General features: G+C 47.9%; 1 protein-coding gene across 3 annotated transcripts in view; it reads right to left on the bottom strand.

Moving 5' to 3' along the window:
* The window catches only part of NMNAT3 (nicotinamide nucleotide adenylyltransferase 3), a 119549-nt gene extending 111630 nt beyond the window's left edge, over positions 1–7919 (bottom strand). For 2 of the 3 annotated variants that reach the window (XM_025881471.2, XM_073899395.1), the window contains exon 1: positions 7720–7919. The gene's annotated coding sequence lies outside the window, so the exon portion shown is untranslated. The remainder of the gene's footprint in view (positions 1–7719) is intronic. The other variant, XM_073899396.1, reaches the window with a different exon arrangement.
* Between the last annotated feature and the right edge of the window lie 18357 nt (positions 7920–26276).

Below are 26276 nucleotides of genomic sequence, written 5' to 3'. Positions count from 1 at the left end.
GTGTGTGTGTGTGTGTGTGTGTGTGTGTGTGTGTGTGTGTGTGTGTGTGTTGAGGGCAGAGGTTGCTGAAACTTTACCAACAAGGCCCTCAAAGATTGTAAACCCAAATACCCTGTCCCATCCCACCAGTGAGGAACAAGGATGAGGAAGGCTAGCAGAAGGATATGAAGCTGCAAGGCAGGGAGAAGCTATAGCCTTCTCCACCTTAAAACCCCCTGAGCATCTGAACCTACAAGCCAGACTGAGCACATCTGCCGGGCACTTACCTCGTGGACCCAGAGAATGTCCTTTGCCCAGAGACATGGAGGCAGGGAGCCAACCCTGGTGTTAGAAATTATTGATTGAAAGATTTAATCAGGAGAAGGCCATAAGTGTAGTGTCCTTAAAACTGCAAACAACATAAAGGTCATTATTTAACTTAGCTTGTTTTAGGATTTTTTTTTTTTCAGGGAGTCAAAATACAATACAGACAGTTGGAAATGTGAAAAAAAGTTATCCCTTGTTCCTCTGTTCTAGAGCAATTCTTGTTCCCTTGGAGGCATTCCCTGCAGACTGTTTTCCTGAATATGTACTTAATGTAATCGCATTCTGTTCCCTGAGCATGTAATGACTTCCCAAGGTACGAATCTCCACAGTTTTAAGTACTGCATAATATTCCATCAACCTAATTTTCTGTAGCTACCACACTCTCCTATGCTATATATTCAGGTCGCTTGTAAGTTTTCACCATTATAAATAATGATCAATCTTTATACAGTGGCTTTTTTCACTTTTCAAATTATTTTAAGACAGAATCCCAGAAGCCAAAGGCTTGCTAGCATTCCAGGGACCCCTGAAACAGGCGGCCTTCCTACTTGTACCATCTGCAGTCCTCTGATTACTCATAAAATATAAAGTGGGTACAACACTGGTCCCCTCCTTCACACACACACACACACACACACACACACACACACACACAAAGACAAAGCTGATGAATGGCATTATAAAAATTACACAGAAGAAGAACAGATGGGAGAAATAAAAAGCAAAGCAGTCTTTGATACTAACCATAGGGTCTGTGCAATAAACACCCATTTCTGATCCTTCAAATGAACATCTGAAAGTGGATAATAATTTCAAGTTAGACTCCTCCACACTAACTCACGTAATAGGCATTCTGCCCTAATGACCACCTGCTCACAGAGAGACTTCGAAAGACTGCTCTTTATCTGGACTGGTGTGACCCCCTTGCTGACACGGCCATTCACGCTCTCCCACAGGCCACTTACTGGGCCCCAATCCGGGTTAGTTCCATCACTTGTTTCCATCATTCTTTTCCCTCCTCAACTGCAAAGGCTTTTCAGCGGGCAGACTGACAGCAGGGCTGCTGGTGGCTGTGGCTAGCATGGAATTAGGCTGAACTGTGTGGGTCAGCCTTGCTCCACGCTCCCTCCTCTGCCAAACACTGACCAGGTGGGAAGGACCACAACCAAGGCGCTAAACCCTTCGTGTCTGCCTTCAACCATGTTCACTCTGCTGCTGCAAGTCAGTTCCAACACTCGTCCCTGGGCTGTGTCCTGCCTTGACAGTTCCCTTGTAGAGGAGGAAGCCAGGGAGGGGGACAGGGGGGGGGGGGGGGGGGGGGAGGCAGAAGGCTGGCTCTAATTTAAAACCGTCTTAGGAGCTCTGAAAAGTTCCAGGTTGACTGATGGACACATTTACTCCCCAGAACCTTTTTTCCTAAGTACCTACTACTTAACTTATTCCCAAGAGGAATAAATACCGTCCGTGTGTGTCAGCCTTATGGGAGGGAGATTTCCAGAGCCCCTTCTTCCCTCCATGGCTCAGGGCCACACGATGACAGTCCTGTGAAAGCTGTGCCCTGAGAACATGGCAGTCACACCCATCCCACCGAGACTGGCCTTCTCAATCTCTGCCCCGCAATGCTACTTGCCTTCCTTTGCTTCGGGGAAGGTGGTAGCTCATTTCTTGTAATTGGGTCCACGGCTAAGACTGGGGGGCAATCGAAGATGTATTTTGTCATCCACTCGGGCCAAATAAAGTAACTCTAATAAATACTCAGTCCAGAAGACAGAATGGTTCCTGGGGCTGTTGGGATCATGTCTTATTTAAAACCTTCCTTTTTGTGTTATTTTCTCCTTGCTCTCATTGGAACTGTAGGGGCCTGAAGGCAGGCATGGTGTCCCTCTGGTAGAGGGACAGCGGGCTCTGCAGGGGTCGGGGCCCTGCCGCAGGTACATGCAGCCAGGTAGCCCCGCCCTCCTGGACAAGAGCAGTCAGCTTGACACTTCTTTCCTCCCGGATGGCAGGTCACTAGCCCCAACGTGAGAAAATCTATGCTGGAACCTGACTCGGCCTGTGTGCACAGGGCTATCAAAGAAAGAGAAAACAGGCTTTCAGACGGAGCCTGTCACTGGGAAGGGAGAGAGCTCCAGGGCCCACAGCAGGGCTGCTGGTGGCTGTGGCTAGCATGGTTTAGCCTCAGCGAGCCAGTCGTCTGTTTGTTGCCACTACCTGGCGCGTGTGCGAGGCTGAGGAAGGGAACACCCAAGGAGACAAGCCAAAGAGGGGCTCTGCAATCTTCAAAGGGTTAAGTAAATTGACCATTAGCATTCTTCTCCCATTTCGAAGCTAAAGCACAACTACTTTTTAAAACACCCTTCTTGTAAGATTATCCTGGCAGCATAAACCACAGTTTACCAGAATTTACAGAAAAATGCCATCCACCGGTCTTCAAGGTATATACATAAATGAGTGTAAGCCTCTAACCAACATTTGTGGACATACTTTATATACTGATACTGACTAGATTTCTGTAACTGTCCCACCTTTTCACATGCTCATGGCATGCCAGGCCTCTCCTTCCTACAGTTAACCCAGTTTATAACATGACATTGTGTGTGTTGATGTGCTTAATTCTGCCTTTCATAACAACCTGTCTCATGATGTCTACGGGCCCCATGAGGGCTGAGACTGCGTCACTTTTGACTCAGCATTCTAATGCCCACGGCCCTGCCTGAAGAGGCTGGAAAAGGAAGAAAGGGAAGGGAGGCAGGGAGGGATGGAGGACAAAGAGCCAGGCACGGTGCTGGGGACCAGGAACGCTTAGTCCGACAGCTGTGGAAGTGCTCACAGCCCAGCAAGGGGAAAGCCTGGGTCCGCTGGAGAAGGGCAAGCGCAGCAGAGGTTAGAAGACTGTGGGAAGGCAGGGACAATTCAGAAAAGCTTTCCTGCAACAGACCGTGTCTCTATAGCTGCTCCAGGGACTCTGGCTTTAGGATTTTTTTTTTTTTTTGGTCAAGGGCAGGGACGGCAGGGAGGCAGGGAGACACAGATCAGACCTACACTGGACGGGAGGCCAGGCCCAGAGGCGGCATTCCTTGCGAGAAAGAAGAGACAGCTCTCACTTCCAGAAGACTCCGCCACCCTCACCCAAAACCCATCACTGTGTACCTTAGATTTCCCCAGATTCATACTAGCAACAGAACAAATGCCCTTCTATTCCTATTTCCCGGATTAGGGCTGTGGGCCTGTGTGCACGTGAGAGAGACAACGACGAGGGGGCCGTCAGTCCACCGTGGTTGGCTAAACACCACCACGCAGAAGTGCGTGGCTAAAACAGTGGGGTAGAAGCTGCCATCCCGAGGCCTGCCCTGCAAAATGGGATCTGTCTGTCTTCACCAGAGAACCATGATAAACGAGCAAAGACAGACACTGGTCAGGACAAGCCACTTTATTTAAGAGCTTTGACAGCCCAAAGTGGTTTTACATAGAGGCACGGAAGATTTATCTAGATGATAAAATACCTGAACTTGAAAGGCACATAAATTATCATTTTGCAGGGTTTTTTCCTTTTAAGATTTCACATAGTCAAGTGCTTTAAGTAATGAATGAAATGCACATAAGTTGACTTAACTTTCACAAGAGTTGTCTGGCTAGTGACTGCGGAGAGTCTTTGCTTCTCCATGGGGCTGAGTTCAGAATCAACGCCACCCGTCTGTGTCTGCCACCTTCTGTTTCCACATCACAGTGGAGATCATTTGGAGGACTGATAAATACGGTAATAACAGCAACTATTACTGCCTGAGCACTCACCATACCACAGTCTGCACACCCAGGATAGGAGCATTACGTAATCCTCCCAACAGCCCTGGGAGTTCGTACTATTGAAAGAGGACTTCATCTACTTCCCTTTCCACCTCAAGCTTCCTAATTAAGTTCTTCCCACTTCATCTCTTAACTAGGCAAGAGACCCTGCAGGAAAGCATCCCCGATGGGAACCGAAACTACCCTGTCAAGCCATAAGGACTGCCCTGAGCCACCAAGGCCCCCAGGACTGACCCCAAGACACTCATCGACCTGACCTTCACTGCCCACCTGCCTGTACCCACTGACCTTTGTCCCACCTTTTCCTTATATAAAGGAAGTATTTTTGGCACTTTGGCAATAATCTTTAAGATGTTAGTCTGCTGGCTCCCTGGTGTTGGCCTCACTGAAATAAATTCCTTTCTTGTTTCACCACCACTGGTCCCTCTGCCTTTGCATTTTGTCAGCGGTGAGTGGCCAAACCTGGTCTGTTTGAAACCCTCCAGAGCCAGGTACTCTTGCATCCCTGCACCCCTGCTACACAATGATTCCCATTTTCCCGATGCAAAAACTGACCTTTTGAGAGTTACTACGATGCATGTGAGGTCACATAAGCAATTTTATCAGACTCCAAAGCTGCAGTGTTCACCACAACGCTGCAACATACATGAAAATACTTGGCCATGAGCAAGTACTTGAAAACACTAGCTATTTTGCCTACCTTCATACTCCTTTTTTTTTTTTTTTTAGATTTTATTTTTTTTGGAGTTTGGTGTGGGGGGGGGGGGGGGGGGAGGTAGTAGAGGAAGAGAGGGAGGGACCAGCAGGCTTCCTGCTGCACGTAGAGTCGGACATGGGACTCCATCCCAGGACCCTGAGATCACGACCTGAGCCGAAGTCAGGTGCCCAACCAACTGAGCCACCCAGGTGCCCCATACTCCTTTCTTTTAATCAGCACACTTTAACACAGAGAAGTCTGCCTCTCGGGTTTATATTCATTCATTCATCCATTCACCATTCATTCTGGGCCCAGTACTCTGCTGGATGCAGGATTTACAGGACTGCATTCCCCAGCTCCCTGACCAGTCTTAGGCAATTACCAAACCCCTATGAAGATCAGCATGGGGCAGGGGCAGCCCCTCACAGGGGACCCACACCGAGCTGTGGGTTAGAGATACAAACTGAACAAGACAATTTTAGATCTTTTTCACCCTGGTCCCCACCCCCTCCCTTACCCCTTAGCTTTTGCTCTGTTTCTCTGGCGAGAGTCTTCCAAGACCCAAACTCCAGGCCTTCTGACATGTGGCTCCCCAGGAGGCCTTTTATCAGCAGAACGTTCCTTTCTCTGGTCTGGGCTGAAGCTTTCCGGCAAAACCAGTGCCACAGATAACCCAGCTCCTCAGCTAATCGCCCTGCACAGACCCACAGAGCCACCCCCTCACCCCTACCTCCCACCCTCCCCCTGCCTGGTTTCACAAATTTTTGCCCAAAGTAAGGAATAAGAACACTAACATCAGCAGTAGCAACTTCCTACATGTTAGACACTGCTCAATATATTTTGGGTACACTAACTCATTAAATCCCATAATCCTCTGACCTAGGCATTATTATTATTCCTATTTTAGTTCATTTAGGGGAAGTGGGGGTTAATATTTCTTCAGGGCCACCTATATGCCAAGCATTGTTAAGTTTGCACAATCAGAGGATAAGTGATCTGCTAGGGTCCATCACAAAGCTGGGAAGTAAGGAATAAGAATCTGGACCCAGGGGCACCTGGGTGGCTCAGTCAGTTAAGCGTCTGCCTTCGGCTCGGGTCATGATCCCAGGGTCCTAGGATTGAGTCCCACATCGGGCTCCCTGCTCAGCGGGGAGCCTACTTCTCCTTCTCTCGCTCCCCTTGCTTGTGCTCTCTTTGTCAAATAAATAAAATCTTAAAAAAAAAAAAAAAAGGAATCTAGATCCAGGTCTGCAGTGGCCTGGCCTACGGTACCCCTTCCCCACGGTCTGCAAGGGGGAACAGAGTGGCTGCACAAAGACAGCCCTCTCCCCCTCTTCCTCCAGCATCCTTCTGTTAACGTCTGTCCTCTGTTTTTTTTACCACTATCCACAAACGGTTCCAGATTCCTCTCTCAACTGTGTTCCCTCACTCTCCGGGCCTCCCAGCCAGTTTTCATGGAGGAAATCCTAAAGCCTACAGCAACAGTGTAAACAAAGCCGAAGAAGAAACTGGGACCCTTCAAGCCAATAAAATACATGAAGAGGCTGACACGTATTCCCTGAAGTACCCAACCCCCTTCTAAATCCCTGGAGTTTCAAGATCTGAGGGGTCCTCAGCTAGGGACCAGAGAGTTACTGCCTCTGGGGAGGTTTTTTTGGCCAGCTGTAGGGGGTGACGCCACCAATGAAAGTGAGCAAGTAACTGAGGGTCAGAATGTAAGCCCTATGTTCTGGGGGCTCATGGAACTGGCAATAACAGATGAGGCCTTTCTGGGAAATGGGTACGTGGCCAGGGAAGCAGAGGGGCACTCCCAGCAAGGCCAGAGGGTCAGAAGCCCTCCACTGAGCTCCCAGAGCGCTGAGCCCACAAGCTGAAACTCCGTTTACTTCACCTAGCCCACCCTACATGAGCTCCAGGAGGGCAGGCCTGCGTCAGATTTCTCTCTGAACCTTCAGGGCCCGTCAAAAGTGAGTTCTAGTCAAATGCTTCCAGAATAAATGATCAAACCAGGCATCATTTTAGAGACCAGACTGAGAGATTCTACTCAGACAAGGGAAGAGGACTCCAGGAGAGGGGAAGTGAGTTTGCTCAGAGGCAGGCACACACTTTATAGTCCAGATCAACATCCTAATCCATCCAGAAACGTTTCCACCCTGTACTTCATTTACTCACCCCTGGAACACCGCTAAGTCATGTAAATTCAACAATTCAATCTTCAATGGGCAGGCACGGTCCTATTTTACAGAGCGGGAAGTTCAGCAACTGGTTTCCCCACGGGCCTCTGCAGGCAGGCCCCACTGACCTTCTTTCCTCAAACAAGCCACATTCTCTAACAAAATGTGTTTACTCTGTTGTTCTCCACCCTGGAACTGTTGGACTTATGTTGAAGTTTGCGCTCCAGCATACTTCACAGATGGGGACTGCCGGTTAAATGCTCGCCCGACACCCTGCACTTTGTATCTATACGGCTCTTACCACATTCTACCGCTTACACAATGTGTGTAGATTATCTACTGGCTGTGGGTCTTTCCCACTAGACTGTGAGCTCCAGCGCGGCGGGCACCATGTTCGCGGGCCCACCTCTATATACCCAGCACTTGGCCCAGTGGCAGGCACTCCGTGGCACACGGTAAGTATCTGCTGGATACGTCTTTGTATCTGCAGGCTGCCGGAGTTGGGGAAGATGGGACCCGAACTCCTGTTTGCCGGCCTCGGGTCGGAGCGATAGGGGTACTGGGGCTTGGGCTGACCACGCTGCGGCGAGAATGGGCGGCGCGAGGGGGTACAGAAGAGGCGTTCTGGCGTCCATCCTACCCTGGACTGCTGCCGGGCTCCGCACCCCGCCGCCACCTGTCGCCCCTCCGCGCCCAGGTGTGGGCTCGCTAGGGCTAAGGCGGGCTGGCGGCACTTACCTTCGCGTGGCGGGGCTCCGCAGAGACTCTCTGTGAGCCTCGGGGGACTGCCAGGGACTGGGGTATCCGCCGCACCGAACCCGGGCTCCTGGCCCGCCCGCGGCCCTGCACCGGAGGACCGCGCGGGACTGCGCCCGCTCTCGCGACGCAAGGCCCTCTCGGCCCGGCTGCCCCGGGACGAGCCCGCCCCGCCCCCGAGCGCCGAGGGGGCCGGGCCTAGGGTGAACTTGACCCCACGCTCCCCGGGCGCCCTGCCGTGGGCGGAGCCAGAGGAAAACTCTGCTCTACGCCCCGCCCCCTCGGTAGGGGCTGTCCCTAAGGGGGACGGGGCCCTGCGCCCCGCCTCTTCGAAGCCCCGCCAGCCCCACTCCCAACCCCACCTCTGCTTTCCCGCACTGGTCTTACTGTGTTGTGTGCCTCTTTCCTTTTAATTTTCCTGTTTTGTGTTCCCGTTTTCTTATTTTTATTTCTTATAATTATTTTCTTATAATTATTTAATCTTATTTTATTTCTTATAATTATTTATTTTTATAGGATTGAATTAAAAGATACAGCAAAGTAATGCATGAACACTCTTTACAAAATAGTTACCTAAATGTTCTTATAATGAAAGCAACAGGCCCTTCTCCCTTTCTCCCCACACACAGCCCTTTATATCAGTTCCTCCATTTAGTTCTTCTGGTGGTCACCCCCTTACCACTAAAAAAATAAGCTTACATAGCGATTTCTTGGTTTATCTATTGACTTTCTGCCATGTTAGATGAGGATTTACTCTCTTTCTGTGCCCCTGCTTCCCTTCCCCTGACAAATTTACACCTCTATTCTTAAGTCCTGCCCTGGTGAGCTCTGATACCTCAAGGCAGGAGTAGAGGAAGGTTTTCTGGGACCTGCAGCTAATACAATTGTGGGGGTAGGGAGAAAGGAAGGTTATTTTAGAAAGGCTTACGGAATTAAGGCTTGCAAATGAACATTTATTTAGAATGAGCAAAATCCTGACACCAAGGAAATTCAGGTCTCTGGCCCCTGATAATGAGGGAACAGAAGGCTAACTGAAGACAAAGCACAAGCTGACACCCTGCAACCTCCCCCCCACCTCCCATTCCTGGGTGGGACATGTGTGACATTCTTCCAGGAATCTCCCAACTATCTTAATGTTAATACCTTGCCAAAGGGAAAAACAACCTTATCTTGATAATAGCCAGGCCTCCAGTATCCTGAGGGTCTTCTTTAACATATGAAAATCCTTTTGAAATCTCCCTTTTCCTTACTTCCCCCAACTCCGGAGTATATAATCAGCCACTCCTCAAGACCCCGGTGCAGCGACTGTGTCCGCCCATGGGTGTTGTCCCTGTGCTTTAATAAAACCACCTCTTTGCACCAAAGACATTGGTGCTCGGCTCCAGACCTCACCCCACCAAACCTCACCTATATTCCAAAACCCCATCACTGAGACCTTCTTAGATAATTTACTTCCTGAATTTGCTTCTCCAGTGTGGGTTGTCTTCCTCTGCCCATGCAGAATCCTCCATAACCCCCAACCCTCTCAGGGGTCATGGGGTGAAGGTCAAGATTCATCTGTTTCTGCCAATATGATTTCTTAATGAAGTGAACTAGAGTGTTTAAGAAAGAGAGGAGTCAAGAATGATGTCAAGGTTTTGTGATTGCTGCACAGCTTTTCCTAGCATCAGTGACAAGTTCTTAAGCTTAGTAGGAAGAGTGTTTTATAAAGCTGGCTCTGGGCCCCTGCCTGGTCACAGTGCTCCAGTGAGGTTGGCTGGACCTGCTCACTGTCCCCACTTTAGGAGGGCTCGTACTGATCCCTCTTGTATCAAAGCACACAGCTACTCCCCAGTAAGGGCCCAGGTGAAAGGGCTTGGTCCCCCCTCCTCAGATGGAAGAAACAGTGTCCTCACCCTCCCTGACACCCCTTCTCTCTTCAGGGTTCAGCCGTTTCCCCTTCCTCTGCTCTGCCTTCCTTCTCTTCCACTCACTCTCCTCTTCCCCCTGCCCAGCTCCTGAGGGTAGAGGACTTGGGAGTAACTCCAACTGAGGATGTGAAATGTGGCTCTACAAGGTGACTTTGGGCAAAGTTACTTTTCCAATCCAAGCCTGTTTCCTTCTCTGAAATTGGAGATACAGTCTCTACCACATTCAGTTTAGGGAGGATTAAGTGGCTTAATAGCCATGTATACAAGGATTTTTTCATTTTTAAAAAATTTTGTTTCTCTAACTCACAAATTTTAAATATTAAAATTAAACATTGAATATGAAAATTAGTCACGCTTCTCTTTTTTATTGCCCCTGGATTTTGTGTCATACTTAGAAAGGCCATTCATTCCCACTCTAAGATTTTTTTTTTAATTCAAGTATAATTACCTTTGGATGTTCTTTTATTCATAACTCAGTTTGTCTCCTAGCAGAGTAGAGGAAGGCTCATGAGAAAGGTTAGGGACTTCTAAGAATCTGTGTAGCATGTTGGTACCATAGGTTGGATTAAAATGAAGGACTAAATTGGGATGCTTGGCTATCTCAGTTGGTGGAGTGTGTGACTCTTGATCTTGGGGTCTTGAGTTTGAGCTCTACGTTGGGTGTAGAGATTACTTAAAAAAAAAAAATCAAAGGCTAAGTCATGTTGAGTCAGAGTCTTGACCCTGGACACAAAGAGCAAGAGGGATACTGGGCAGTGACTTCCCCACGCAAGGGACTCTTCTTTTCCTGGGGTAGAGAAGACTAAGTCTCCTCTAGAAGGATGTCTGTCTTCTGGGCACAAAATAGTGTCTTCTGGTGGTAGGAGGTAGGACTCTCACACAATAGCCATGCTTACTCTAACCTAAGTGAGGGAGGAGCTGAACTCTTCAGAGAGACTGGAGAGACAGTTAGCTCCTAATATTTTAGAAGGGGAATACATATCTAGATCAGAGTCATGTCCTTTGCTTGAGGACAGGAAGGGCAGCTACTGGATTTTGGGTTTAATGGGGATGAAACTTTGGGTAAGTTTCATTTTTCCTGAATCCTATCATCATGATGGCTCAGAAAGGAGGAGAATTTCACATAGAGGGTGTCTCAGTTTGGGTGCCTTGGAAGCAGATCCTGAGACAAGGATTCAAGTACGATTGGTTTATTTGGGAGATACAGGGAACACCAGCAGAAGAATGGAGAAGGATGAAGAATGGAGGGAAGAAAAGGCAGTCCAGTAAAGGATGAATTGTTAAGCCAGCTACTAGATTGGAGCTTAATCCTGTGAGAAAACTCTAGAAGTTGTAAAGCACGTGCCTCGGAATTATTCTACCCAAGAAAAGGCTGCAGGTGCGAGGTCTCTAAAGAGAAAAAACTGGAACGGACAGATTAGCTCATTTTTGAACATTTTTCAAATAATTTCTAGGCATAAAAATGTGGTCACCCAGTGAGATCAAGCTGTAACACTGTGTTTATTTTCCTCCTATCACCTAACAAGGGTGTTATGACAAAGTTTCAGTAGGAGCATTTGGGGCAGTAATCAATGCGCAGATAGCTGAGAGTCAGTGTCTCAGGCCCAGAAGTGTGTCCTGAGGACATTCTGGAAAACCCGCTCTCAGACAGATCGTGATGGGACTTCAGCTGGATCAGCCTCTGCATTTGGATGAGCCCATAATCTTGACTTCTGAGCTCTCACAAGAAAGGGCATGCTTTGGCTGAGTAAAACTAACACGTAAAAAAAAGTGACTGGTGGACTTTTAAGATGACCAACGAGGGCAAACTTTTCAATCACTGTAAGTACTTCAGAAGATGGGTGTTTCCTCACAAGCAGTGAACAGATAATGCCAATGCCAGGTTTTTCTTATATGGCCTCTCAAGCAGGCTTCCACGAGAAAGTTCTCATTTTGTCAACCTGGCTTCATCAGCCATACTTGCTATTGAACTAAAGTGATCCTTTTAAAACATGAGACAGTTTCCAATATGCCCCTGACTCATAAGCCCCCCGTGGCTTCTACCACAATTAGGGTCAAATCCCTAATGGCCTTCTCAATGGCCTCCAAGGCCCTCACGAGATCTTCCCCGACAAGCTCTTCCTGACATTGTCTTCTGACAATGACCCCTGGGCATTCCTCACCTCCAGTCTCCTTGGCTTTGCTGTGTCCCTGTTGTCCCTGGAACACACTGGGTCTGTTTGCACCCCAGAGTTACTGCACGCCTGTACTCGCTGATTAAAATGCTACACTCCCCCGACTCATAAGGGAATTTGCCCAAATAACCAACTTTCTAATAGACCACTAACTGACAAACAAACACTCTCATACTATCCCATTCATAGCACTTATTATCTGTCATTGGGATAGATTTTTAGTTATTATTTGTGTAATAAATAAGTATAAGGTCCAAAAGGGGCTGACTATATATTTTGTTCCCTGATAGAACAGTGCCTGATGCCCAGTAGGTACTTAATAAATATTTGTTGAGTGAATCAATCAATTGAATTGACTGAACAAAAAATATAAGCAAAATCAGTAAATACATAGCTCAAAAATATTCTAGAATGCGGACTTTCAATGACTCCAGATTGGATTCCTGTCAGAGAATTGTTGGAGCAGAGTGAGAAAAAATAAAATAAAATGAAGTGGTTGAGATGCATTATATAATCAGATTCATAATTACAGGTGAGTGCTGGAGTGAGGACCTTTGCTATTTTGTCTTTGACCCCATGTCTGTGTTAAATATTTAAGAAAAGGCTAGCTTAAAAGGCTACATACTCATTTAAAAGTAGTAAGAAGAAAAGTTTCCCCCAGTCATTTTAATAATTCAGAATGGTGTTCTGTGGCTTCTGGTGGCATTTGAGGGCCCAAGACGGTAACCGCTTACCCGAAAATAGAGGCCTTGATCAAATATTTAAGATCTCACTTATTTTCATTTTCTGCATATTTTTTTTATTCCTGTGTCCCACTTCTTTTTACCCATTCTGCAGCTGCACAACTCATACACTAAAGCTAATAGAAATGTTTCATGGATTATTAAATGCGGCTAAACAATGAGCTTTTGCTAGAACATAAGGCCAAACTGGGCCACTTTGCTATTCTAACAAACTAATTTTTCCTTGAAGGTGCAGGCTATGAATTTACAGAGAGGCCTCTCCCCTGTATTCCAAAGTTTCTTAAGGCAGATGCTTGTCTGATGCAAAGAGATTTTGAGGTGGAAAACAAAGACTCCCTAAAAACAGATTTTCATAAGTGGTGCGGTTAAGCAGTCTTAGAATCAAGAACAGTTGAAGTCACAGAATAATAAGTGCACCCTTGAAATTATGGCAAGAGGACACGAAATGGTACCTGCTTGGCTAATGAAAACATTGTGCTCTGGTATCAGCAGCAGTGGAGTGGGTTTTGGTTAGCACCTACCTAGGCTTAGTTGCCTAAAGAATGTTCCAGCACCAGCACCCCAACGCTGTAAATTATCTTTCCTAATGGAGCTTTTATATTCTACCACTGTAGCTAAAACTCTCATTCAGGCTTTGAGGTCTGTCTGGGCCCACTTGGTACAAAGAAGGCCTCTGAAGAAGGTCAAAGTCATATAATACATTGTTCACAGTGGAAAGCACTTTAGGAATAACCCATCATTTTCCCATGAGGATAGAGTTCCCAAAGAGGTGAGGTGATTTTCTCAAGATCACACACAGCTGGTCAGAAATGGGGTTGGAGTATCAGTTAGGACTTTCTGTTGTTATAAGCAACAGAAACAGTCTCTACTAACTGAGTAGAAGAAGTTTATTGGGAGGGTTGGCCCTTCAGAATGTACAGGAAGGCTGGGGACCCAGGCTTAGAAAGGGATGGGAAGAAAGCAGTTCTGAGAAGCTTGGAAGTGAAAACTGTAGGAATTATCTCTTAGCAGAAGCTGCTGGGCTAGTCAGAATGCCACTGCACGGAGAGGGGATTCAATTCTGGCCACTTCAATGCGTGGCTCAGAGTCCTGGGAGGGACAGTCTGTCTGATTGGCCACGGTGAGGGTATGCTCCTCTGGCTATCCTGGGGAAGGTGTCTGCAAACGCCTTTGACTCTGGATATTGAGACGAGGTGCCTGACTTTACTCTCTCACTAAGATTCTCATAGTGGAGAAAGGCAAATCCCCAAAAAGAACCCTGAAGATGCTTTTAGGAGGAATTCAGGGATGCCAGGAGCCAGGATACAGTGAAACCCTGGATGCAGTTTAGAGGGGTAGACTCCTGTGTGGGTAGAGGTGGTCATGAGAAGCAAACAGAAGAAGTCTGCTTGGGATTAACAGGAAGGAAGGTTTTGCTTTCCAAACACAGGAGCTCCTTATCCCTTTCCTCTTTCCTTCTTCTGTCTTGGAATGTGGATATGAGCCTGGAGGCCAAGCAGCCATCTTGAGTCTATGAGGTGACAAGCATGAATTCAAAAGTTACTTGCTAAGGATGGCTGGGTGGATACATAGGAGGCTGATATACTAAATATACCACAGGGCTGCTGTACCAGCTCTGAACTGCCTACCTGCAGACTTCTTACTTTGTAAGAAAATTAAAAACTGGGGCGCCTGGGTGGCTCAGTTGGTTAAACAGCTGCCTTTGGCTCAGGTCGTGATCTCAGGGTCCTGGGATCGAGCCCCCGTTGCATCGGGCTCCCTGCTCGGCGGAGAGTCTGCTTCTCCCTCTCCCTCTGCCCCTCCCCCTGATTGTGCTTGCTAGTACATGGGCACACACACTCTCTCTCGAGTGAATAAAATCTTAAAAAAAAAAAAAAAGAAAGAAAGAAAATGAAAAACCAGGCCACTATACCTGTGTATCAGTAACATGCACACTTGCATGGTCTGATAATACAAATTGGTCCTAGAACTCTGGTCTCTCGGTTCCCTATGCAACACCATTCCTGTTCAGCTTACCAGGACAGGATTCCTGCCTTCAAGGAGCTTATGGCTGAAGTGAGGCTAATATAATATTCTTAAGCCAGTAAAGAGCAAGAACCTGTGATGTATAGTACATTCTGAGCAGTAAGGAACAGATGACAATGGTAAAGACATTGTCTAAGGCCAGCCCTCCTGCCCACGCCATCGCTCCCTCCTCCGTCCCTGGGCTCTGACTGGACTACCACCATCTCCTCTGCATCTTTACCTGTGCATCTCCTCTGCTCTTTCCTCTTAGCTCAAGGAGACTCAAGTCTTTCCCATCACAATGGCCTAACAGCCAATCTCTTGCCTTCTCTTCTTATCCAAACTTCTCAGAGGAGGAATCTGTCCATACCTTCTCTCCTCTCATTTAATCTTCAGCCCAGAGCATCTGGTTCCTGTCCCTGCCTCCACACTGAAGTTGCTCTGCTGTTTGCTACTCTCGTGAGTAAATCTTTGTCCTCATTTGGCTGGCCCTGCGTGCTGCCTTCGATAACCCTGGCCACTGCCTTTGTTGACACTTCCCCTCCCTGGGCTCTGTGACCTCACATTCTCCTGGTTTTCTTCTTACCTCTTGGAGAGCGCATACTGTCTTGCAGGACCTACTAATCAAGGCATCAGAGCATACCCTAGCTAATGGGAGGACACTGTACCTCCCTCTCCCTAGAAACTGAGTCATGAGCAGAGAAACTCACACTGAAAATGGTGACATTCTTCCATTTTCACGATGTTGCCCTTGCGGAATTGTTGAAGAGCTCCCGCCACTCAGGGTCCCAGAGCTGCCAGGTTCCTGTCTGCCCCCTGCCTGGTTCTTCAGCTCCTCTGTGGCCTACCCACAAATCTTTTCTTTTACATTAGCCAAAAATTAGTTGCTGTTGCTGGTGCCCAGGGCGGCCTGAGTGATACCTTGGCCTCTGCTCAGATCTCTAAACACACGTGTGCAGAGCAGTGCAAAGGCCTGGTTTGTACCTGTGTCCTCAGGGAGCTCACTCTTCAAGGCTCAAATCAAATATCCCTCCTCCTCCATGCAGTGTCTTTCTGATCCATGTCCTTGCAGTCAAACCATGTTTCTCTTTCTGCTTTACTGCCTGGCAAGGTCTTGACCTCCAATGGTCCCTTGGGGCCTGGAGCACTCAATGGCCCCTTCATAGTCAACTCCAATGCTCACAGAGAGTAACTTGTCCAGGACCAGTCTGCCCAGCTGGGCTACGTGCTGGCCCTGCTCACGAACCTACTGTCTCCTAAATGGTGCTGACTCTTCTCAGGTGAGAGCTTTACAGATGACAGGACTCCTTATGACATAGTCAGCTCTTGACTTGGATCTGTCATCTGAGAAGGAGCTGGTAAGAAACACTCAGGCTATAGAGCTCCCAGAATGAGAAGGTCTTGTTCATTCTCTCCTCCCTCCCACATTCCTGCTGCCTTTCCATGCTTGTTTGGTTTTCCACGAAGCAGACACTGAGATGGAGTTAAAGGTGTAAAAAGTTTACAGGGGAGGGACACCCATGAAAGAGAAGGGTCAGAAGCAGGACTGGACCGGGCAGCCAGGAGAACATGAGTCTTCATCGGCTAAAACAGCTCTGGAGCTCAGATTGCCCACTAGAGGAGTTCTGTGTTAGGTAGCATTGGCCAGGCATTGGGTGGGGTCTGCCCTGAGAAGAGCTCCATCTTGGCTTGGAAACTGGAGCAGACCCTGAAGAAGCTAACAGCCAAAGGCTGCCAGGAAGCCGTGCCCTTCCCAGTAGGGAAGCACATGTTCCTGAGCATCTCCGGGTCTGCCACACCTTCTACCCCAACCAGTATTTGTCTGTGGGAGCTCATGGAGTGGCCTACCTCCCCACACAGCTCGTGGGTCTGTGCCAAAGTTTTTGGCAAAGTGAGGCAGAGGTTAGGGTTGTATCTATAGCAAGGGAAAGGTTTTATTCATATCCCAGACCCTGACGTAATAGCTAGAACTGAAACCTCACCATTGAGTTCTTATTCCCTAGTATCAAAACTCGTTCCCTAGTATTCCCAGCTGGGAATCTTGGCTCTGTGTCTTTCCCTCCCCTGCTGGGCCCTGCCCTGTCCCCTTGCCCATAGCTCCCCTTATGCTGTGCAGGCTGGTAATATCTGAACAGTGCTGTGCTCAGAGGCCTCACCGGCTGCATGAGCGAAGGAATGAATGACATACAGAATGAGTGAAGAACAGAACGATGGCCCAGAAGAAAGGGTGCAAGAATGATGAAACAGCCTGAGAAAAGAGCAAAGTGAGTTAAGATACTTCAGCAACAGAACTACCAATTGAGTCACTTAGGGATGAGATGATCATGTCCAGCCCCCAGGGATTCTTCAAAAAAATCTTTTGACTATTTCATCCAGGGGCAGAGACAGTGTCTCTGCTCTCTCCTGCCTATTCCCCAGTGATGACAGCTATTCTTTTGACTCTGAGTCTTTGGCTTTTTGGGTAAGTCACCATTCTTCCCTCGAAGGCAGCTTTGCTAAATGCACGGAGAGCACAGATTGTCTGTGAAGGCGGTGTGGCTCCCTGGGTCTCAGACCAAAGGTGGTAATTGACTGCACTACCCCTGAGCCCTTCCGTCCGTCTTTATTGCTTCACACTTTGCCAAGATGGCACCTGAGCCTCGAGCCTCCAGTTGGTCGGAGCTCAGTGGCCCTCAACGGGAGAAGAGCAGGCTGGCTGCTCTCTTCCACATGGTCCTGTAATGACTTAGAGCCATGCACTAAGTGGCCTGTCTCTCCTTGGGCAGTTCCAGAGACTATAATTGGGACTGATTCCGACAGTCTGCCCCATTAGGAGGGCGTGCTGCAGGAATACACCCTAGAGGAGGAGATCATTTTCCCAAGATCGTTTTCAGAAAGGGCAAGTGGAACTTCACACTAATGCTTTGCTCAAGACTCCTCCTATTTTTTCTAAGAGGAAGAAGTATGAAACGCATTAGTAACTACCTATGCATTTGCAGTTCTCATGTACTGAGTCAGTCAGCTTAGGCTACATTATGCCATGATAACAAACAACCCCACATCTCATTGGCTTATGAAAACGAAGGCCTCTGTCTTGCTCAGGCTACATGTCCATTATGGGTCAACTACAGCTCTGCTCCACTTCAGGTTTATGCATGGACCTTCTTGGGGTCATTGCCTCGTGGCAGAGGGGAGAGAGACATGGAGAACCATTAGCTGGCTCTTCCTGCAGAAGCAACATGGCCTTTCCATTCATCTTTTAACCCAAGCAAGTCACGTGCCATTTCCAAGTTCAACAGGCTCTGGATGTACAGTTCTCCCATAGGTTACAGACCCCATGTAAGAAAGTAGAATCCTCCCCCAGGGAAGGCTAATATTGTGAACCATAATGTATAGAACCCCTAGCATCCACAGCGAGGAGTCGGGCAAGGAGTCTAGCTTAGATGATCAAGTAAGCTGTCAGGTGTGCTGGAGACTCTGCAACTGCAGGTGAAGGAGGTGATGCCTCTACAAGCAACGTGATTTAGTGACCATGGGCCTAAGGCCTAGTTTGATTTCTACCTCTGCTTGTATGACCTTGAGCAAATTGCCTAACCTTTCTGAACCTCTAAATGGGCTATTAATATCTACCTATTAAGGCTGTTGTGAAGATTGAATAAGGTATTTGGCAGATGCATAATACATCAGAGATTTTATTGTGATAAAGTAGTCCATACTTGCCTTGGACAATTTGGAAAACTCAGAAAAACAAGAAGAAACAAATAACACAAAAGTATTTCTTGCCACCCAAAAACAGCCAGTGTTAAAATTTTGACATATTTCCTTCAAAAGATGAAAGCATGCTATTTTTAAAGCTGCAGCTGTTTCTGCATTTAGGCACAAGGACAAGTAATACATTTGTTTGGGAAGACACCTTAATGGGCTTATTGAGCTCCCCTCCCTTGCTTTCCCTGGCTAGTCTGGAAGGGAGACGTTGAAAGAAAAGTTTTCTGAATTCTCTGCATACTAAGCAAACAGAAGTTTTTTAGTCCTGGGTTGAAAGCGGAGACGAAAGGAGGTTCCATTTTTGAGGCTCTGGAAATTGGAAAAGGAAGGATGTGAACCCAGCAGGCAGCCCAAGGTTATTTGAGACAGAGAGACACAGAGGGAGAAAGTGAGGGATCGCCAGAGGGAGATAAGGACAAAGACGGATGGAATGGAGAGCTGGGGACCAGGAAGGACAGAGAGGGACTCACAAAGGGGAGCAGGAGAGGAACTGGAGCACACACACAGGCAGGGCATGAACCCCAGCGACAGCAGCGTCAGCCTGCCTCTTCAGTAACAAGAAGCCGGGCTGATTTTGTTTGTGGGGGCCAGCATGTTCGAGTGAACTTCGGAGACTGAAGCCCAATTTATAGCTTTCAGCATTTACCTGCCCTCTGCTGCAGCCTGCCCTTACTGGCGTCAAACCTTTAGGACAACAGTCTGTTTCCCCGAAACAGCCTGATGTTGCTGGTGCCTTGGGGAAGGCAGGAGAGGGGTCCTTGTCTGGAGAGGGTTAAAGTGGCTTAGGGAGAGGAGCAGGGTACGGTGGGACCGAGCTGAGATCTCTCAAGGGGATTGATAACTGGGCCAAGAGGAAGGTTTGGAGTAAGAAGCCAGGGGCAACCCCTAGAAAAAATGACATCCCCTTTTCTCAGAGGTTCCTTGAAATCTCAGGGAGGAGGATTTGGATACCTGTTTCTCTATGATTGAGGTTTGAGTTATACATGGATATTTATTTTATTTTTTTAAGATTTTATTTATTTATTTGAGAGAGAGAAAGAGAGAGAGCACACAGCAAAGGGAGTGGAGAGGGAGAAGCAGGCTCCCTGCCCCACAGGGAGCCCGATGCGGGACTCCATCCCAGGACCCTGGGATCATGACCTGAGCCGAAGGCAGCCGCTTAATGACTGAGCCACGCAGGCGCCCCTATACGTAGATATTTTAAAAAAATCTGTTAACTGGTATGTATTAAATACCAAATATAGTCAAATATCACGGTGGCTTTATATTGATAAATACATATCTAACATGGTCGAAATATTGTCCACCTACTGTATATCCCACTTTTTCTCGTAAGCATTATATTTCAGACATTCTCCCACATCATTAAAAACTGTGCGTAATCATCAGTTTTGGGCATTTACTTTTCAACAGCCGTTGCGTGGCTCTCCCTCTGCTGACCCTCCCTGGAGCTCCTCCAGGCGCCTCCCGCCCACCAGCTTTGTTTTATGGATTCTTCTCAGCAGAGCTAGAGGAGGGGCCTCTGACACGGTCCCTGTTGGGCTCAATTATGGAAAACATGGCCGGAGTCACGAGATGAGTGATTGCTGTGTCCCTCCCGCCTGTTACAGGAGCCATCACGAAGATGCTTCCAGAGTGCAGGCCCAATTTTGTTATTTGCCATTGTGCTTAATGAAAAGATGAAATTGGAGCCTATGAGCACAACATGTAGGCAGCACCATAATTAGCCCTTTGTAAGGTGAAAGATCCACTTTAAAATAAAAGAAAATAGCTTTACTCCCACAATGAAATGGCTGCAATTTTCCAGCTAATGCAGAACCTGCAGTATTTCTGTAATTATATCCCCTAGGTCTTCTATTCACTGTAATCTCTCCCTTTCTTTTTCTCTCCTTTTCTTCTCGCTTTCTTTTTTACTCCTAGGTAAATTCCATTTGGTAGAAAGAAGGCTAAATAGTATTATTTGCAAACAGGAGGAAAAAGCTCTTACCCACATGATGAATGCATTTTATTTTGAAAGGGAAGAAATAAAAGGCCAAGTAATTAAGTCCTGATCCTGGCGGAGTTGTGCTTTCCTCAAATTCAGCCAAACCTACACAGGTGACTCCTGGCCTTGTTTCTTCATGAAAGGACAGGCACCCTGAGGAGGAAAGGTAGTTTCCTGGCGGGGGGCGGGGGGGGAGGGTGACTGAGAGCCACAGCAAGCCACTGAGAGGAGGCCGCCGAAGTAGTGGGGCCAGACAGCCCGGGCTCCGCCCCAGACCACACCTCCAGACCGGCACCTTGCCTCTCCATGCCTTACTTTCCTCACCGGTGAAATGCCTAAAGCACCCTGCCTTGCAGCCCGTCGCCAGCACAGGAAAGCGCCCAGCACAGTGCCCGAATTATGGTCAGGGCTCAACAACACTCGTTACTCCTTTTACCCTGTGGCCATTGACTGAACGAACCTTTAACACAGACCCAGAGCACCTGTGCCGAGGATGACTCCCTAGCTACAGAAGACTTAGGGCTCCAGGGGTCTAGAAGATGGCCAGAGAGAAAAGCTTTTGATTTTCTCAAAGCAGCACATTGAGGAGCTTCGCAGCAAACAATCTTGCAAGACAGGTGCTGTTTCTCTGTTTTACACTGCGGGAGACAGAGACTCAGCAACTTGCCCGAGGGCACGCATCTTGTAAGTGGCAGAGCCAAGGCTTACACCCTGTTCTAGCTGATGCTGGAGCCTCCGCTCATTTCTCTGCTCCTTTGCTCCCTGCTTCCACTGTGTACTAATTTTTCATCTGCAAGATGGCCATGTTGCTTGTTGAAGTGGTCAAGTGCATGGCCTTTTGTTATCAGACAGGCCTGAATTCAAGCTCCAGACCTCCCATCTCCCAACTGTGTGACTTTGGGCAAGGAACCTAACATCCCTGGGCTCCATCTGAGACATGAGGACCTGGATAGAACCTATCTCATAGATGCTGTGGACATAAAAGAAGATAGTGCTTGCAGAGCAAGTGTGCGCCATGCCTGGCATCTTGTAAGCATCTAGTAAAATAATAGCTTTAATGATAGATCTCCTCCTATGCTGTCGGGAAGTTTCCTTGAGGTCACAGACACAAAAGACTTTCTGACCTAGGAAGCCTAGGTCCACATTGGCCCAAATGTTGTTCCACCAACCATGGCCCTCCTGGTAATCATGGCCCTTGTGACTAGGTAGGAGAAAACCATCCCCACACCTCTTGAGGCTCTGGGCTCTGAACCATCCCCAGACCTGAGGGGGCAGTTACTATATGAAAATGTTGCATGAGGCTCAGCAGCGAGTGCAGAAGCTTAAGCAGCAGTCCCCTTCCTGATTAATTTCACTGCCGAGCCTAGACAAACCGAGACCGTTCCGTCAGCACAGGCAGCACGGGGACCTGGCAGGGGCAGCGGGGGTGGGGGTGGAGGGAGCGCCTGATCTGTGATTAAAAATTCACTGCAGATCATCAGCCAACAAATCGTGCCCTTCGGGAAGACTAAAAATTGACTGCAGTGTCAATTTACTGCTCCGGCCTGGGAATCTGTGCCCTGGTCTGGGGATAGAGAGATCAATGTCATTACCAGCCCCGAGAGTCAGGTGGTAGTGGAGGTCAGACCAGGCAGGGCTGGAAAGGTGGTAGGCAGACCTACGGGGGCCAGGGTTCCTTCCTTCCCACAAATATTTTTTTTAAGTCTTTATTTAAATTCCACTAGTTAAAAATACAGTGTAATACCAGTTTCAGGTGTACAACACAGCGGCCCAACACCTCCATTCAATACCCGGTGTTCATCACAACAAGTGCACTCCTTCATCTCCATCACCTATTTCAGCCACCCCCCCACTCACCTCCCCACTGGTAACCATCCGTTCCACAGATAATTCTCGAGTCCCAGATGAGCCAGGTTGTGGTCTAGGCTCTGAACTAGGGAATGAATCTGACTCAGTCTGGCCCCAAAGGGTACAGAGAAGTTAAAGGACAATGACACTCATTAGTCAGCCATGATAAAAGTAAGCACAGGTGCCATGGGAGCCCAGAGGGAACCTCAGCCTGGGTGGTGGTGGCGGTGGCAGAGGAGATGTCCAGGAGAACCTTCCAGAACAAATGACATCTGAGCTGAGCTGTGAGGAGTGTTGGACAAACAGAGGTGGAATTTAGGCCTAGGCAATGGCCCACTGACACTCGGGGCATCCAAATAATTTGGCATGAGTGGGAGGAGAAATGGCACACAGGGAGGGCAAGAATGGAAAAGGTGAAGCCAAAGAGGCTGGCTAGGGCTGGCCACGCAGCATCCTATGCCAGCCCGCAATGAGAGGAATGAGTCAGGCCCATGGCCTGATGGCCTTAAATCCTGATTCTGCTGTTTAGCAGCTGTGCAGCTGTGGGCCAGTTTCTCATGCTCAAGGCTCAGTTTCTCATCTACATAAATGGGAATTCTAACATCTACCTCATAGGGGTAAATCTTTTTTTTTTTTTTTTTTTTTAGACACTTGGCAAATGGTACCTCTTTCTTTTCCCCAAGCATGAGGATTGGGGAGAATGTGGGACAGGAAAACAGGCAGGCCAGTGCCTGGCCAGTGACCCTTTCCTCTCTGGGAGAATCATCTATTGCCAAGCCCTTCAAAACTCACAGTGTAGCTGGAACCCCAGAACCCGTAGTCCGGCAGTGAGCTCCGGGTTCTAGCCTCTCCGTCGGGGTGTGAGGTTGCAGGGGGCCCTCTGTGTTTGTACAGCCTGGAGGCAGTCACAGTCATCAGCCAACCTGCCTTGTGGGCCACTTGGTTGAGGCCCTTGCCTTAGGAAGAACGGATGTTTCCAGGCTGAATGAATGTTTATGGGTTTTATTTATATCCTCTTACCGGAACAAAAGATCTTCGAAGGGGCAAAGAGGGTGCCCCGCAGCACCCAGCAGGCCCTGGCATGGAGCGCTGTAGGCGCTGGTTGCCCCCCAGCAGTGCCTGCCCCGCTGAGTACTGGTGAAAGCCCCAGATCACGGGTCTGGGAGCTTATCCTGGGAAGCAGATTGCCCTCCAGTGTGCTACTCTCATCTTTCCCCAGGGACGATGGCAGGCTTGGCCAAGCACGCGGGGGTTTGCTCCATCTTCTCAGAAGGGCTCCCTTCCTCACTCAGGGTAGCACAGTGCCATCTTGTCATCGTGCTGAGGCCTGGGGCAGACAGGTGGTGGGATAGGGGCTTCCTACAGCCACCGGAGAGGGGCAACCTCATGTAGCTATGGCTTCTGATGTGCTGAGGGCCATCTTTGCTCTCATGCTTCCAACCGCTTCAGCTCCTCTTCAGGAAGCCCTCCCGAACTCTCCTGGTCTCCTTCTCACTTTTCACAGTACCGTTAACAGCTGCACCTGCGCTGGGACCTTGTCTCCTCTAGAAGCAATATCTCCAAACTGAAGCTATATCAGCACACGCTCCCTGCCCCAAACCTGGGCCCTCCATTGCCCCTCCATAGCCACCTCCGGAGGTGACTGCTCACCTGCACGGTGGCGGGATGCCTCGAGGAGGTGCTTATGGGCTCACACAGCGGGCAATCCCTCGCCTCCAAGCCTGCTCTGCACCATTGGGCAGTATTCGCCTTTCCATCCAGTTTGGATTGTGGGAGGGAACAATCATGCTCTGTATTTATATAATTTTTTTAAATTTATTTTTTAAATTTATTTTTTTAAAAGATTTTATTTATTTATTTGAGAGTGAGAGAGAGAGAACAGAGTGAGAGCACAAGCAGGGGGGAGGGACCGAGGGAGAGGGAGAAGCAGACTCTCCGCTGAGCCGGAAGCCTGATGTGGGGTTTGATCCCAGGACCCTGGGATCATGACCTGAGCCGAAGGCAGACGCTCAACGACTGAGCCACCCAGGCGCCCCTCTGTATTTCTATTTTATTATTCCCTTAAGGTCAATCACAATGCTGAGCACCTACTAGGGACTGAATGAGGGAATTCATGGCAAAAAAAGATCGAAAGTCTTAAGTCATTAAGGATACAATCATACATTGCATTCCTACTCCCTGATTAGATGCACAGAATGTGGCACCGGCTGCCTGTGTTCTGAGCCCAGATCCACCACTGGCTGTGTGACCTTCAGCAAGTTGTTAACCTCTCTGTGCCTCAGTTTCTACATCTGTAATTTTGAGATAGTTACACGATTGTTGGATTGACTATGTTAATAGGTACAAACACAACAGAGACTGCATTTTGGTAAGTGCTACATAAGTTTTTGTTGCTATTATAGCTAAAAATATTGGTTGTTCATTCTCCAGCTTGACTATTCTGGAAAAGAATAATAAAGGGAAAACACTAGCTGGATCCTATTCATTTAAGAGGCTTTGAGGGCTAGGCAAGTGGTTTTGAGGGTTTTTTTAACAACTTTGCTGATTAAAGAAGAGAATTGATCCGCGGGCCAAGCTTTTCCAATCTTGGCCAACGTGCAGATTTGATTGTGATCGTGGCTAAAATCACAAGCTCTGGGGGCCCCAAGAAGCACCGGTGAGCCCCAGCTCCCGACCCTGGGCCCACACTAATGTGCCTGCCCGCATTCAAGTCAGCAAAATGGAACAAGTCAAAGCAATCAGGACGGAAGAGAAAATCAGAAACATTTTTCCTCCCCTGCGCCTAACAGAAGAGTAGGGTCCCTTAATAGAATAAATAAATTTAGTCATCCATTACTTTAGGACAACCACTAAAATGAAAAAATTGACCTTACATCCCTAAGCAAGGGAAACTCCATTGACAAATTCAAGTTACAACAAGAAGGGAGTCTTAACATCTGATGCTGTGCCTGGAAATGTTAAGTAAATGGACAAGTTTATGAAACAATATGCCAGCTATCAAATCACATCCCCAGTTTCTACAAAAGACTGAAAGAGATATTTCCCATGTATCTGCGTTTTCCTCATTTTCGAATACTATTTCATGGCTGGGCAGAGGGAATTGGGCCTTTTTCTGCTGGAGGGCACTTCCACTCCAGCCAGTCGTCTGTTTCTGCTGCAAAAATAGCCAAGATCATTGCGATGGGTTAAGAACAGTTTTGGAATAAGATCTTCCCCACCCCCTTTTAAATTCATGGTGTTCATGCCATGCCAAATCTGCTCAGCATATGAGCCCAGACACAGAGATGGTCCTTCCCAGGAGACCACCCTGCAGGACTGTGTACCCAGTCCATCACAAAATTATGCACCATTTGTGCTGTTCGCAGTGCTGCTCAAATTCATGAATCCAAACCAATAAAGGCAAGGTGGAAATTCTTTAGGAGGGAGTAGGGATTTTCCTTCCAGTACAGAGAAGTTAAGACATATGCATTTGCTAATACCTGCTTCTCCAGCCAACACATCTCAGCCCAATTTCCAACTGGGTAGCACGGCAGCCTTAATGAGCTGTAAGGGCGTTCATTTTTGTTAATTTTGCAGCCGACAATTTCTTCACTGGTTTAAGCGGCCTGCAGACTGTGATTTGTTATTTCTCATTAGAAGGGAAAAGGTGTAGTCCCGCACTCCGTGGCTTTCATAAATCACATTTTCAGGTGGCTTTAGCATGCTAGAACATTTCTGAGCATGGGGCCTGACATGAATAATCCCAAGGATGTGGCTCTGTGCTGGGCAGCAGCTCTCGAAGCCCGTCTACATTCCCATCTGTGATTCACTGAACATTCGTGCTGAGGCACAGACAAAGGTGAATTAGTTCCAGGCAAAAATGCATCGATGCTCTATTGAATTGTCAATTATTAAACACATAATGGAATCCGTGGTTAGCAAGGCATGCTGAAGATGTGCCATGTTTGCACAATTTCTAGCAGAAAAGGAAGGCTGGCTGGTAGCTTTTGAAAAATGAAACAATTCAGTGGTATTTAAGGCCAACTTGGAAACACACCACTTTCCTTAGAGGTGAGTGTGAGCTTTCTGTTCATTATTCACACTTAATTCCATTTCTCTTCTTAATTAGATCTCATGGAAATCAACTCTTAAA

Source organism: Callorhinus ursinus, unplaced genomic scaffold (genome assembly GCF_003265705.2).
Source record: "Callorhinus ursinus isolate GAN/ISIS: 27379988/994484 unplaced genomic scaffold, GSC_fseal_2.0 scaffold1, whole genome shotgun sequence".
NCBI classification, from domain to species: Eukaryota; Metazoa; Chordata; class Mammalia; order Carnivora; family Otariidae; genus Callorhinus; species Callorhinus ursinus.
The sequence above is the reverse complement of the archived record's forward strand: the minus strand, read 5'-3'. Positions and strand labels throughout refer to the sequence as shown.